The sequence below is a fragment of the Canis lupus genome, chromosome 30 (assembly GCF_048164855.1).
Source record: "Canis lupus baileyi chromosome 30, mCanLup2.hap1, whole genome shotgun sequence".
Classification (NCBI taxonomy): domain Eukaryota; kingdom Metazoa; phylum Chordata; class Mammalia; order Carnivora; family Canidae; genus Canis; species Canis lupus.
Window position 1 is genome coordinate 3,119,833 of NC_132867.1, and position 14,913 is coordinate 3,134,745.

Below are 14,913 nucleotides of genomic sequence, written 5' to 3' on the forward strand. Positions count from 1 at the left end.
GTAACTTAGCAAAAACTAAGGAAATCTGAATAAACTATGATCTTTGTTGTTGTTTTTTTTTTTTTTTTTTGGTCTTTCTTTAATGCGAAATTTTTTTTTAATTTTTTTTTATTTATGATAGTCACAGAGAGAGAGAGAGAGAGAGGCAGAGACATAGGCAGAGGGAGAAGCAGGCTCCATGCACCGGGAGCCTGATGTGGGATTCGATCCCGGGTCTCCAGGATCGCGCCCTGGGCCAAAGTCAGGCGCCAAACCGCTGCGCCACCCAGGGATCCCTAATGCGAATTTTTTAATATTGATTCATTAGCCAATATCTGTACCGTACTAATATAAGGTATCAATAATTGGAGAAATTGAGTGCAAGTGCATGCGAATGCTCTGTACTATCTTCTCAATTTCCCTATAAATCTGTTTTTTTCATAATAAATAAGATTTATTTTGAAAATTGACTTAAATTAATCAGGCTCCAAGTGTAAGAGATTTTAAGAATAGTTGAATTAACTTTTGCCTTATTCTTAAAGAGTTCCTTTGATGGAAACAAAGTAAAAATATTAGATCAGAAGGAAATAAAAACACTTATGAACACGTATAATGCCTCCTAACCTCAAAAGCAGGAACGGATAATAAATGCAAAAATCAGATAAAAATACTTTTAGTATAATAGACACCATATTGCAAGTGCATTTAAAATTAGCAATGTATAACATTTATTTCCTTGACATATGTCTTCCAAAGAGTTCATAGTGTTTCAGTGTCAGTTGAAACAGGGGAAGAATCTCAGGGAAGAATCCGTCACTTAATAATAGGACCATTGGTACTACTGTCTCTCAATTATTTCCAAATCCATAAAGATTCATTTCCTGATGAAGGACTGAGCTGTGAAGAAAGAGATGAGAAACCCTCATCCCTCTGAATTACTTGTGTCAGAATATTTTAACCATAGTACTACGGATAGTAAATTATCCTTATTAACAGGAAATACGTCTCAGTTTGGAATCTGAGCAATCAGATGGGCAGAGAAAAAATGCTTTGACTCACTCTTCATCTTTTAAAGACAAAGGAGAGCTCTTCTATGTACAAAGTCAGTTGTCAAGATAGCCTTATGGAATAAAAGTCTGCAGCATCGAATCCCCTGCACTGGCACGCGCCCCAGGTCTTCCTGACCCAAATCCCTGGGCCTGTCCCCCAACACAGGCTGCCACCCTGAGGTCATTTTCAATTACTCTCTTAGGAGCTCTGGGGAAGGGGAAAGAACTAGATAGGATGTGACTGGAAGCGTGGACGCCAAGAAAATTAAGGCCATTCCAGTTTAAATTCAGTGTTAGCACAAGTCCAGCCATCCCAGGTCCCTGTGAAGAACAGCTGAAATTAACATTACTTCAGTTACAGGAAAAACACAAAAGTTTACACCTTAATGACCTAGAAAGCCCCACAATAGAATAAAAACTGAGCCCAGGCCAAGGACAGGAAGCCTCTATTAGAATGAGAACAGAGCTCAATGCCATTGAATGTCCCATATCAAAATGTAAACAGAACTTGAGGAATTGCTCCAGCCCTTCTGGAGGACCCCGAGACCAGCCCTTAAAACTAAGCTAAATCCCACCTCAGGGTCCAAGTCCCTGCTCCACTCTGTCGGGTATACTTGGACACAAGCTCGAGATTTTGAATAAACCCTCGTGTGTTTGCATCAGTGTAGGCTTCTCAGTGGTTTCTCGGATTCGCAATCTTGGGCACAACACTCTGAGATAAAAAAACAAAACCAAAAGAAGCTCGGACGCAGGTAGAGTAAACTGAGGGTTCTGAGAGAATTGGCGGAGACCCGGGAGCTTGGGGGCTCTTCTGTGGAGGCCCATGCAGACTGGGGGCAGGATGCTCAGCCCCAGAGCCAGAGGACCCAGAGACCCCACCAGCATCCCTACCCATCAGGGGGTCTCAGGGAGCAACACTGCGCCGCCCACTGGAGGCCAGAGGTGCTGATGCCCACCCCGCCTCTGACCCCACAGGTGCATCTACCACGCCCATGTGCACCTGATAATCAGCGCCAGAGCCCATCCCCAGACCCTGTACAGACCACTCACTGCCACCAAGTTGTCAGACCACAGAGGATGCAGAGATTCAGCTCTGCCTTGAAAGTAGGATCTAGCTTCCTTTGTACTTTGTGCTTTATTATCATTTATTTTCTTTGATTTTTTTATTAATTGCCTTATTTTAATTTTTATGTATTTACCTTATATATTTCTTATTTTTACTTTCATGGTACTTTAATTGTGTTTCATATTTTGGGATTTAGAATCTTTTAAAATGCAGGCCATAACAATCTGGTGTTTTTGTTTTTGTTTTTTTTGGAGGGCAGTTGTTATTGTTTTCCATGGTTTTTCTTTTTCTTCCCTCTTTCTTTTCTGGAAAAGGTAATGAGATGGAGAAATTCACCTCCATAAAATAACATGAGGTAGTACTCACAGCCAGGAAGTCCATCAATACACATATGATGTCTAACTACAGTTTAAAACAATGATTATAAAGATAGCAGCTGGGCTGGAAAAAGAGCACAGAAGAAAACTAGAGAATCCCTTACTGTAGAAATAAAAGAACTAAAATCTAGTCAGGCCAATGTTAAAAATGCTATAACTGAGATGCAGTCCCATGTGGAAGCCATAAAAACAAGAAAGGTTATGGACCACAGAGACAGACGAAGGGAAGTCAGCCACTTATTAAAACAATAACATTCATATCTTCGGAGACTCAGAAGATGAAGAGAGAGAACAGGTGGGCCTTGCTCAGGCATCAGAAACGACAAATACCCACCATTTGCTTCAACATGAATGGAAATGGAAGGTATTATGCTGAGTGAGGTAAGTCAATTGGAGAAGGACAAACATTGTATGTTCTCACTTATTTGGGGAATATAGATAATAGTGAAAGGGAATATAAGGGAATGGGGAAGAAATGTGTGGGAAATATCAGAAAGGGAGACAGAACATAAAGACTCCTTACTCAGGGAAATGAACTAGGAGTGATGGAAGGGGAGGAGGGCGGACGGTGGGGGTGAATGGAAGATGGGCACTGAGGGGGACACTTGACGGGATGAGCACTGGGTGTTATTCTGTATGCTGGGAAACTGAACACCAATAAAAAATAAAATTATTATTAAAATAAAATAAAGAAATAAAGAAATAAAGAAAGAAGAAAGAGAAAGAAAGAAAGAAAGAAAGAAAGAAAGAAAGAAAGAAAGAAAGAAGGAAAGAAAGAGTGACACCTGGGTGGCTCAGTCAGTTAAGCCTCTGCCTTAGGCTCAGATCATGATTCAGGACCCAAGGCAGGCTCCCTTTTTAGCAGGGAACCTGCTTTTCCCTCTCCGTCTGCCCCTCTCGCTCATGCTTTTTCTCCTCTCTCTCTCTCATATAAATAAATAACATCTTTGAAAAAGAAACAAACAAAGAAACTCAGAAGGAAGAGAATTCTCCCATGCAGAAATTCAATTCGTGCAGACATACCACACTCAAGTTCATGAGCATAGCTTCACACTTTTATGTGTGCAATACACATAGTAACTTCCTTCTGCAAAATATATTATGAAAAACCTAAAATAATAATGATAATAAGAAAGAAGAATAATAATAAGAATAAGAATAAGAATAAGAAAAGAATCAGTTTACTATGGAGAAAGCTGACAAACACTACCTCAGCAAGATGATCAGATCAATACCAAGACTAATAAATCATGTGGATAGTATCTATCCTTTATATGATATAATAAAAATAGCAGTATATCTCTGTATATAATCCACAAAAACTGTTCAATCATGAGATAAACAACAGACATGTCCCAACTGAGGAAAATTTTACAAAATACTCTACTTCTCAAAGTGTTCCAGTTCAACAACAAGAAAAGGCTGAAAGACTGTCACAATCCAGATGAGCCTAAGGAAAGAGGACAAATGGAATGTGATTTGAGGATTGGTAACTTAGCAAAAACTAAGGAAATCTGAATAAACTATGGTCTTTGGTTAATACGAATATTTTAATGTTGATTCATTAGCTCATATTTGTACTGTACTAATATAAGATATCAATAATTGGAGTAATTGAGTGCCAGTGCATGCGAATCCTCTGTACTATCTTCTCAATTTCCCTATAAATCTTTGTTTTTTTCCTAATAAATAAGATTTATTTTGAAAATTGACTTAAATGAATCAGGATCCAAGTGTGAAGACATTTTAAGAATCGTTGAATTAACTTTTGCCTTATTCTTAAAGAGTTCCTTCGGTGGGAAAAAAGAAATAATTATATATCAGAAGGAAAGAACAACACTTATGAACACGTATAATGCCTCCTCAACCTGAAAAGCAGGAAAGGATAATAAATGCAAAAATCAGATAAAAATACTTCTATTATAATAGACACCATATTGCAAGTGCATTTAAAATTAGCAATGTATAACATTTATTTCCTTGACATTTGTCTTCCAAAGAGTTCACAGTGTTTCAGTGTCAGTTGAAACAGGGGAAGAATCTCAGGGAAGAATCCTTCACATAATAATAGGACCATTGTAATAATGTCTCTCAGTTCTTTCCAAACCCATAAAGATGCATTTCTTGATGAGTGACTGAGCTGTGAAGAAAGAGATGAGAAACCCTCATTCCTCTGAACTACTTGTGTCAGAATATTTTAACCATAGTACTACGGATAGTAAATTATCCTTATTAACAGGAAATACGTCTCAGTTGGAATCCCAGCAATTAGATGGGCGAGAAAAAAAACTTTGACTCGCTCCTCATCTTTTAAAGATAAAGGACAGCTTTTCTATGTACAAAGTCAGTTGTCAAGATAGCCTTAGGGAAAAAGAGTCTGCAGCATGGAATCCTACTGCACAGCTGGGACGCCCATGCCTCAGGTCTTCCTGATCCCAAATCCCTGGGCCTGTCTCCCAACACAGGCTGCCACACTGAGGTCATTTGCAATTGCTCTCTTAGGAGCTCCAGGGAAGGGGAAAGATCTAGATAGGATGGGACTGGATGCAGGGAGGCCGAGAAAATGAAGGCCTTTCTACTTTAAGTTCAGTGTTCGAACAAGTCCAGCCATCCCAGGCCCCTGCGAAGAAGAGGTGAAATTTACATTACTTCAGTTACAGGAAAAAAAAACCAAAAGTTTACAGCTTAATGTCCTAGAAAGCCCCACAATAGAATGAAACTGAGCCCATGCCAAGGGCTGGAAGCATCTATTAGAATGAGAGCAGAGCTCAATACCCTTGAAGGCCCCATATCAAAATGTAAACAGAACTTGAGGAATTGCTCCAGCCCTTCTGGAGGACTCCGAGACAAGCCCTAAACCTAAGCTAAAACCCACCTCGGGGTCCAAGTCCCTGCTCTGCTGTGTTGGGTGTACTTGGACTCAAGCTCGAGTTTGAAAATCAACCCTTCTGTGTTTGCATTGGTGTCAGTTCCTTAGTGGTTTCTCGGATTCGCAAACTTGGGCACCACACCCCCATGTCCCCTCCCACCTTGGCTGAACCACTATCCCCTCCCACCCAGGGTGAGACTCAGTCACCTCCCTGCCTACAACAGCTGGGCACAGGTCGTCACACAGGTCCCATGGGCACGGTGGGCACTCCCACCATCCCTGGCCTCCCAGAGAAAGGAAGGAGGTTTTGGCAGTACACACTTCCATGGTGGCCCCAGGGCTCCCTGCCCAGGACAGACAGGTTGGGGTCTGTGTCCCTGATGCCAGGTCCTCCTCCCCAGTTTTCCCACAGGAAATGAAGGAGGAGGCCCTGGTCTCCTCTAGGGACATCACGCTGGAGGACCTGGACGTCAACAGGATGTTCAGCAGTCACGTCATGTTTTGGGAATACTATGGGTTAGGGTGAGGCTGAGGGGCCGGGGTATCGGGACCTGGGAGGACCGGGGGCTTCTGGTTAGGGAACACGGGGCTTCAGAGCCTGGGGGAAGAACAGCAGCCAACAACACACGGCTGCATGGTAGGGTGTTGGGGATGAACACCGTGCCCCCACCCTCGGGGTATCAGGGATAAGGAGGCCACTAGGACGGGGCCTCCAGGGATTGCCATGTGAGCTGAACCCCAAAGGGGTGAGGGACGGCCCCCTGTAAAGCAGGGGGCTGGGGTGGGGGCCGTGGGGCCAGTAAGGGGACATGGGGGCAGGGTGCATGGCCGTGACTGGAGGAGGACACACATCAATCTGATGAGGGTCGGACGGGTCAGGGTGATACCCACCTTTAGGACTTCATATATTTCTAAAATCTATGCATTCAATTTGAGACAATTTGCAATTTGTAAACATACATAGTATGATGACCCCCAGATAATGCCCCTGGTCCAGCCAGGGCCCTGCACTCACCACACGGGGCCCCAGGGGCAGGTGTCACAGCATACCCAAGACTGGGGTCGCCTTTATCTGTAGATGTCTCCGTGTGCATCTTAGAGAAAGAGGATGCCCTGTGTCTGCCGGCCCCCCACACCATCCTCCCATTCCCCAGACCCACACCATCCCCTAACATCATCATCCCCCATGGCATAGCCCCTACACCATCCCCCTCACACACACACAGCCTCACACAATCCCCACCTACACTATACCCCAACACCATCCCCCCTACACCATCCCCCACACCCCACCACCATCATACCCATGCCCCCACACCATCTACCCCCACACCATTGGCCCCAAGCAAGGACCCAGTGCAGCTGCACCCTGTGGGACATGCTCAGACTCCCCGGGGTTCTTTGGATACCCTGCTCCCATCAGAAGTCTGGGTGTCCCATTGAGTATCCAGGGGTTGCAGGGAGGAGGAAAGGCAGGGAGCCCCGGACAGTGTGTGTGCAGGAGAGTGGTGCAGAGGACACACTGTGCCCTGCCTCCAGCCACTGTCCCTCCTGGAGGGTGAGACACCCTGCACAGGACACCAGCCCCTAACCCAGAGGGACCTGGGCTGACTTGGGCCCAGGCTCTGTGGGGGCTGGGTTGATTTGAGTCCCCACCAGTCCCAACTCAAAGACTAATGGAATCAGGCCCCCATGGCCCTGGCCAACCCTGGATTCTGGCCATGGGCTGAGCGAGCCCTCTCAAAGCTGGATGTGGCCTCCTGGGCCCTAGGCGTGCCCCACAGATCCAGGTCGCTTATCTAGGGCAGCCCTGGGGATCCTGGGACACACCAGTGTGGGGAGTGGAGGGGTAAGCCGGTGGGCCACACCCGCACCCACACCATGAGGCAGGTAAGTGAGCACTATATATTGAATAGCAGTCTCTGGTGCTATCCTGCTTAGATTTGAATCCACATTACTGTGTGACATTGATCAATTTAAGTGTAATTTTTCTGTGTCTCAATTTCTTCATCTGTAGAATAGGAATGACAGTAATTACTTCACAGAGTTAAGGCAGGGACTAAATGAACTATACTTGTAAAGCATTTAAAATATGATCCTATGCAATGAAACGCCGGGACACCTGCACCCCGATGTTTCTAGCAGCAATGTCCACAGTAGCCAAACTGTGGAAGGAGCCTCGGTGTCCATCGAAAGATGATGGATAAAGAAGCTGTGGTCTATGTATACAATGGAATATTCCTCAGCCATTAGAAATGACAAATACCCACCATTTGCTTAAACGTGGATGGAACTGAGGGTAGTATGCTGAGTGAAGCAAGTCAATCAGAGAAGGACAAACAGTGTGTGTTCTCATCCATTTGGGGAATATAAATAATACTGAAAGGGAATATATGGGAATGGAGAAGAATTGTGTAGGAAATATCAGAAAGGGAGACAGAACATAAAGACTCCTAACTCTGGGAAATGAACTAGGGGTGCTGGAAGGGGAGGAGGGCCGAAGTGTGGGTGAATGGGTGATGGGCACTGAGGGGGACACTTGATGGGATAAGCACTGGGTGTTATTCGGAATGTTGGTCAATTCAACACCAGTAAAAAATAAATTTATTTTAAAAAAAGATCCAACAACTAAATATTTATGCTGCCAACATGGGAGTACTTAAATATAGAAACGAATTAACAACAAACGTACAGGAACTCACTGATAATAATACAATGACAGGGGATTTTAACACCCACTTATGGCAATGGACCGATCATCTATGCATTAAATCAAAGGGGAACAATAGCCTTGACACACTGGACCACAGGGACTCAACAGATATATTCTGAACATTTCTTCCTAAAGCAGAATACACATTCCTTTCAAGTGCACATGGGACATTCTCCAGAACAGATCATATCATGGGCCACAAATCAGCCCTCAACAGGTACAACAGGTACAAGAAGGTTGATATCACACGCTGTACATTTTCAGAACACGATACTGTGAAACTCAAAGTAGACAGTAAGAAAAAAAATTGGACAGACCAAAAATACGTGGAGATTATGAACATCCTACTAGAGAATGAATGGAGCAACCAGGAAATTAACGAGGAAATTTAAAACAAATGAAAATGAAAACATGTTTCTTCAAAACTCTGGGATGTAGCAAAGGCAGTCCCGAGGGAAGTATATAGCAATACAGGTCTACCTGAAGAAACAAGAAGTCTCCAATACACAACCTAACCCTACACCTAAAGGAGCTGGAAAAGGAGTAGGAAACAAATCCTAAAGCCTACAGAAGAAAGGAAAAAATAAAGATGAGAACAGAAATAAACAATGCAGAAAAAACAAAACAGTAGAATGGAATAACGAAAATAAGATCTGGTTCTTCAAATAATTAATAAAACGTATCAAGCCCTAGCCAGCCTTATCAATGAGAAAAGAGAAAACCTAAATAAATAAAATCACAAAAGAGAGAATAGAGATCACAATCAACACCAGAAAAATAAGACAATTATAAGGGAATACTATGAAAGATTATACGCTAAAAAACTGGGAGACCTGGAAGAAATGGACAAATGCCTAGAAATGTGCAAACAAGCAAAACTGAAATAGGAAGAAATAGAAAATGTGAACAGACCCATGAGTAGCAAAGGAATTGAATCAGCAAGGCACCTGGGTGCCTCAGTGGTTGAGCATCTGCTTTGGCTTAGGTCATGATCCCGGGGAAGTGGCGGATCACGTTCCATATCAGGCTCCCCGCATGGAGCCTCATTTTCCCTCTGCCTATAACTCTGCCTCTCTGTGTCTCTCAAGAATACATAAATAAAATCTTTAAAAAAGAAAAAAGATAAAAAGATTTGAAAGGTCCCAAATAAAATCACAAATGAGAAAAGAGAAATAACAACCAACACTAGAGAAATACAAACAATTATAAGAGAACATTATGAAAAATTATATGCCAGCAACCAAGAACCTGGAAGAAATAGATCAATTCCTGGAAATATATAACATAACAAAAATGATAAAGGAAGAAATAAGAAACTTGAACAGACATATAACCAGCAAAGAATTTGAATCAGCAATCAAGAATCTCCCAACAGGAGATGCTTAGATCAATAGAACAGACTGGAAAGGGAAAACAAGATACAAACCTGTAACTCTATGATCCATTAATCGACAACAAGGCAGGAAGGAATATCCAAAGGCACAAAGACAGTCTCTTCAACAAACCTTAACCCTGACCCCAGGATAAGAAGAAATGGAAAAAAAAAACAAACAAAGGGTGTTGGGAAAACCAGACAGCCACATGCAGAAGAATGAAACTGGACCACTTTCTTACACCATATATATAAAAAATAAAAAAAATAAATTCAAAATTGATGAAAGACCTAAACGTGAGACCTGAAACCATACAAAGAAAAAAGAAGAAAAGATAGGCAGCAACGTCTTTGACATTGGCCATTGGATGTTCTTTCTAGATATGCCTCTGAGGTGAGGGAAGCAAAAGCAAAAATACTATTGGGACTTCATCAAATTGAAAAGCTTCCACACAATGAAGGAAACAACCAAACTAAAAGGCAACATAGAGGAGGAGGGGCAAGATGGTGGAAGTGTAGTGTCCCCAAATCACCTGTCCCCACGAAATTACCTAGATAACCTTCAAATCATCCTGAAAATGTACGAATTCGGCCTGAGATTTATACAGAGACCAGATCGAATGCTACAGTGGGAAAGTTCGTGATTCTATCAAGGTAGGAAGACGGGAAAAAGAAATAAACAAAAGGCATCCAAGGGTGAGGGTCCCTGTGAGGAGCCTGGCTAAGGCCGGCGTGAGTGCCCACAGGACAGAAGAGCTCTTTCCTGGGAGAAGGAGGAGCTTCACCAATCTTCCAGGGCAGAATGGCACCTTCAAGGAGTCAGAGCAGGACCCCAGGAGGGCGGGGATGCCCTAGGGCTCCCTGGGACACTAATAGACACCTGCACTCCCAGGAAGATTGCAGCAAGCTCCCTAAGGGCTGCAGGGCACATGCATTGACCCCGGACCAGCTCTGAGGGGCTAGGGTGGCGGCACAGAGGGGTTTGCACGGCCCTGGGAGCAGCTTGGCAGCGGCGCCTCCTGCAGAGGAAGAGGCTCCATTCGGAGGGGGATGTGAAGCACCGGGAGCAACTTGGAGGGGCTCGGGCGGTGGCTCCGCAGTGAGGTGGCTGTGCGGCTGGGAGCGAAAATCCAACATCGCAGGCCCCGGAGCACAGGGCACCGGGACACAGCCCAGGATTCGGCCTCCCCCGGGACAGGCAGAGGCCCAGAGGGCCCAGGATAGCAAGGACGCTCCTGTCGAGAGATGAGCAGATCAGCGCCCTGCCCCAGAGCCTCCAGGACTGCTCCCGAGTTACTGCTGGGGCTGAATACAGGTTTCCAGAGCTGGCCGCTGACACTGGGGTTGTTCCTCCTGGGGCCTCACGGGGTGAACTACCCCCATTGAGCCCTGCACCAGGCAGGGTACAGAGCAGCTCCCCCAAGTGCTAACACCTGAAAATCAGCACAACAGACCCCTCCCCCAGAAGACCTGCTAGACGGACAAGTTCCAGGGGAAGTCAAGGGACTTAAAGTATACAGAATCAGAAGATACTCCCCCATGTTTTTTTTTTATTTCTGATTGCTTCGCCCTCCACTTTTCCCCCCTTTCTTTCTTTTTCTTTCTCTTTTATTTCTCTTTTTTCCTTCTTTCTTCCTTTATTCTTTTTTCTTTTTCTCTTTTCTTTCCTTCTTTCTCTCCTCTCTTTTTCTCCTTTTCCCAATACAATTTGTTTTTGGCCACTCTGCACTCAGCAAAATGACTAGAAGGAAAACCTCACCTCAAAAGAAAGAATCAGAAACAGGTCTCTCTCCCACAGAGTTACAAAATCTGGATTACAATTCAATGTCAGAAAGCCAATTCAGAAGCACTATTATACAGCTACTGGTGGCTCTAGAAAAAAGCATAAAGGACTCAAGAGACTTCATGACTGCAGAATTTAGATCCAATCAGGCCGAAATTAAAAATCAATTGAATGATATGCAATCCAAACTAGAAGTCCTAACGATGAGGGTTAACTAGGTAGAAGAACAAGTGAGTGACATAGAAGACAAGTTGATGGCAAAGAGGGAAACTGAGGAAAAAGGAGATACAATTAAGAGAGCAAGAAGACAGATTAAGGGAAATAAACGACAGCCTGAGGAAGAAAAACCTACGTGTAATTGGGGATACCGAGGGCGCCAAAAGGGACAGAGGGCCAGAATATGTATTTGAACAAATCCTAGCTGAAAACATTCCTAATCTGGGAAGGGAAACAGGCATTCAGATCCAGGTAATAGAGAGATTCCCCCCTGAAATCAATAAAAAGTGTCCAACACCTCAACATTTACTAGTGAAGCTTGCAAATTCCAAAGATAAAGAGAAGATCCTTAAAGCAGCAAGAGACAAGAAATCCCTGACCTTTATGGGGAGGAGCATTAGGGTAACAGCAGACCTCTCCACAGAGACCGGGAAGCCCAGAAAGGGCTGGCAGGATATATTCAGGGTCCTCCATGAGAAGAACATGCAACCAAGAATACTTTATCCAGCAAGGCTCTCATTCAAAATGGAAGGAGAGATAAAGAGCTTCCAAGACAGGAAGGAAATGAAAGAATATGTGACCTCCAAACCAGCTCTGCAAGAAATTTTAAGGGGGACTCTTAAAATTCCCCTTTAAGAAGAAGTTCAGTGGAACAATCCACAAAAACAAGGACTGAATACATATCATGATGACACTAAACTCCTATCTGTCGATAGTAACTCTGAACGTGAACGGGCTTAATGACCCCATCAAAAGGCGCAGGTTTTCAGACTGGATAAAAAAGCAGGACCCATCTATTTGCTGTCTACAAGAGACTCATATTAGACAGAAGGACACCTACAACATGAAAATGAAATGTTGGAGAACCATTTAACATTCTAATGGTCCTCAAAAGAAATCAGGGGTAGCCATTCTTATATCAGATAATCTAAAATTTACCCCGATGACTGTAGTGAGAGATGAAAAGGGACACTAAATCATACTTAATCGATCTCTCCAACAAGAGGACTTAACAATCCTCAATATATATGCCCCGAATGTGGGAGCTGCCAAATATTTAAACCAATTAATAACCAAAGTGAAGAAATACTTAGATAATAATACACTTACACTTGGTGACTTCAATCTAGCTCTTTCTACCCTCGATAGGTCTTCTAAGCAAAACATCTCCAAAGAAACGATACCTTTAAATCATACACTGGACCAGATGGATTTCACAGAAATCTACAGAACTTTACATCCAAACTCAACTGAATACACATTCTTCTCAAGTGCACATGGAATGTTCTCCAGAATCAACCACATATTGGGTCACAAATCGGGTCTGAACCGATATCAAATGATTGGGATCGTCCCCTGCATATTCTCAGACCATAATGCCTTGAAATTGAACTAAGGTATCCCTGGGTGGCGCAGGAGTTTGGCGCCTGTCTTTGGCCCAGGGCGTGATCCTGGAGACCCAAGATCGAATCCCACGTCAGGCTCCCAGTGCATGGAGTCTGCTTCTCCCTCTGCCTATGTCTCTGCCTCTCTCTCTCTCTCTCTCTCTCAGTGTGGCTATCATAAATAAATTTAAAAAAGAAAAAAAAAGAAATAAAGTAGACCTTCCCTACAATCCAACAATTGCACTGTTGGAGATTTACCCAAAGATTCAGATGCAATGAAACGCTGGGTCACCTGCACCCCGATGTGACAAACACTAGTTTATATTTGTACCGTACTAATATACCACCACCATCATATCACGGCCCCACATCATCCACCCCCACACCATTGGTCCCCAGCAAGGACCCAGTGCAGCTGCCCCCTGTGGGACATGCTCAGCCTCCCCGGAGTTCTCTGGATACCCTGCTCCCATCAGAAGCCTGATTGTCCCATAGAGAACCCAGGGTTTGCAGGGAGGAAGGAAGGCAGGGATCCCCGAAGGGTGGGTGCAGGTGAGTGGTGCAGAGGACACATTGGGCCCTGCCTCCGCCCACTGTCCCTCCTGGAGGTCGGCACACCCTGCACAGGACACCAGCCCCTAACCCAGAGGGACCTGCGCTGAACTGGCCCCACACTCTGTGTGGGCTGAGTTGATTTGAGCCCCACCCAGGCCCAACAAAAATACTAATGGGATCCAGGCCCCCATGGTCCTGGCCAGCCCTGGATTCTGGCCCCAGGCTAAGCGAGCCCTCTCAGAGCTGGATGTGGCCTCCTGGGCCCAGGGTGTGTCCCACAGATCCAGGTCGCTGACCTAGGGCAGGCCGGGGGATCCCGGGACACCCCAGGGTGGGGAGAGGATGGATAGGCTGGTTGGCCCCACCCGACCCCACACCAGAATGTAGGTATTGGTGCCCCAGAGGGCGCAAGGCCGGGGTCCAGCTGCCCAGTGGGGGCCCAGTGCAGGAGCCCATGAGCTGCAGGTCCAGGTCATCTCTTCTGTCCTCAGAACAGTCACTCAGGCTGAAATCTCAGGACACACGCTCCCACCCGGAATCCACACATGCTCCCACGATGTGGACTCTAGCACCCGCCCCCCCACACTGTGTGATTCTTGCCCTCCCCGAAGGGACAGAAAGGTCTTCCCCCCCAGGGGAAGGTGCGCAATAGGCTCTGAGCCCGTTTGCTGTAGAAAGTCAATAAAGTGTTGTGGTGTGAAAACGCACAGCCAGCCCAGTTCTGTGTCTCCCAGAACTCTGTGCATGGGGAGTGGAGAGACACCCAGAGAGGAGGAGGGGGCACCATCCAGGCCCCAAACAGCCCCAGCAGGGGCGCCGCCAGGTACACACAGCTGACGTCCCCACGTGCATTCCAGGGGCAGCCAGATGCCAGGGTCAGGACCCCACAGACTTTACTTCTACTCAGGCTGTGCCCCCCGGGCCAGGAGGGGCTGGGACAGAGTGACAGCCAGGGAGCTTCAGATCACCAGGGTCTGTGCACAGCGGCCTGGGAGGTCTGTGCTCCCTCTGTCCAGAGGGCCGAGGATGGCCGAGTTCTGGGGCACTTCCTCCCCTCTGTGCATCCCTGTGCCTGTATGCCTGAGGCACAGAGGGCCTGTGGGGCGGTCAGCGTGGCCCTGGAAGGGATGCCAGGACACCAGGCCCTGGTGTTGTGCCCAAGATTGCAAATCAGGGAAACCACCAAGGAGCCCACACCGATGGAAACTCCTGAGGGTTTCTTTACAAGCTGGAGCTTGGGTCTAATTGCACCCGACACAACAGAGCAGGGACATGGATCCTGAGACTAAGAGGCATAGCAGCTTTATAGGGGCCAGTGGCCCATGGGATACGCAGAAAGTTGCACAGTCATGCCGGGCCACACGCAGGTGGCTGATTGAATTACACTAACCCTGTAGTATCCACTTGAGCTGGAATATTACTTTGGTCAGAATCGTCGCACAGTTTTGGGGGGCACAAAGAAAAGTTACATTGTTATGAGCCGATTTCTGATTAGGGTGAGCCCAGCGTCCTGACTAGGGTGGGGCAGCACCTTAAGCAATAAGCAGGT

At 45.6% G+C, this 14,913-nt stretch overlaps 1 protein-coding gene across 1 annotated transcript in view; it reads right to left on the reverse strand.

Annotated features, from left to right (window-relative positions):
• Positions 1-4,419: 4,419 nt before the first annotated feature.
• LOC140621427 (uncharacterized) overlaps positions 4,420-14,913 on the reverse strand; it is a 165,098-nt gene continuing 154,604 nt past the window's right edge. Inside the window, exon 16 of the transcript XR_012021104.1 lies at positions 4,420-5,091. The gene's annotated coding sequence lies outside the window, so the exon portion shown is untranslated. The remainder of the gene's footprint in view (positions 5,092-14,913) is intronic.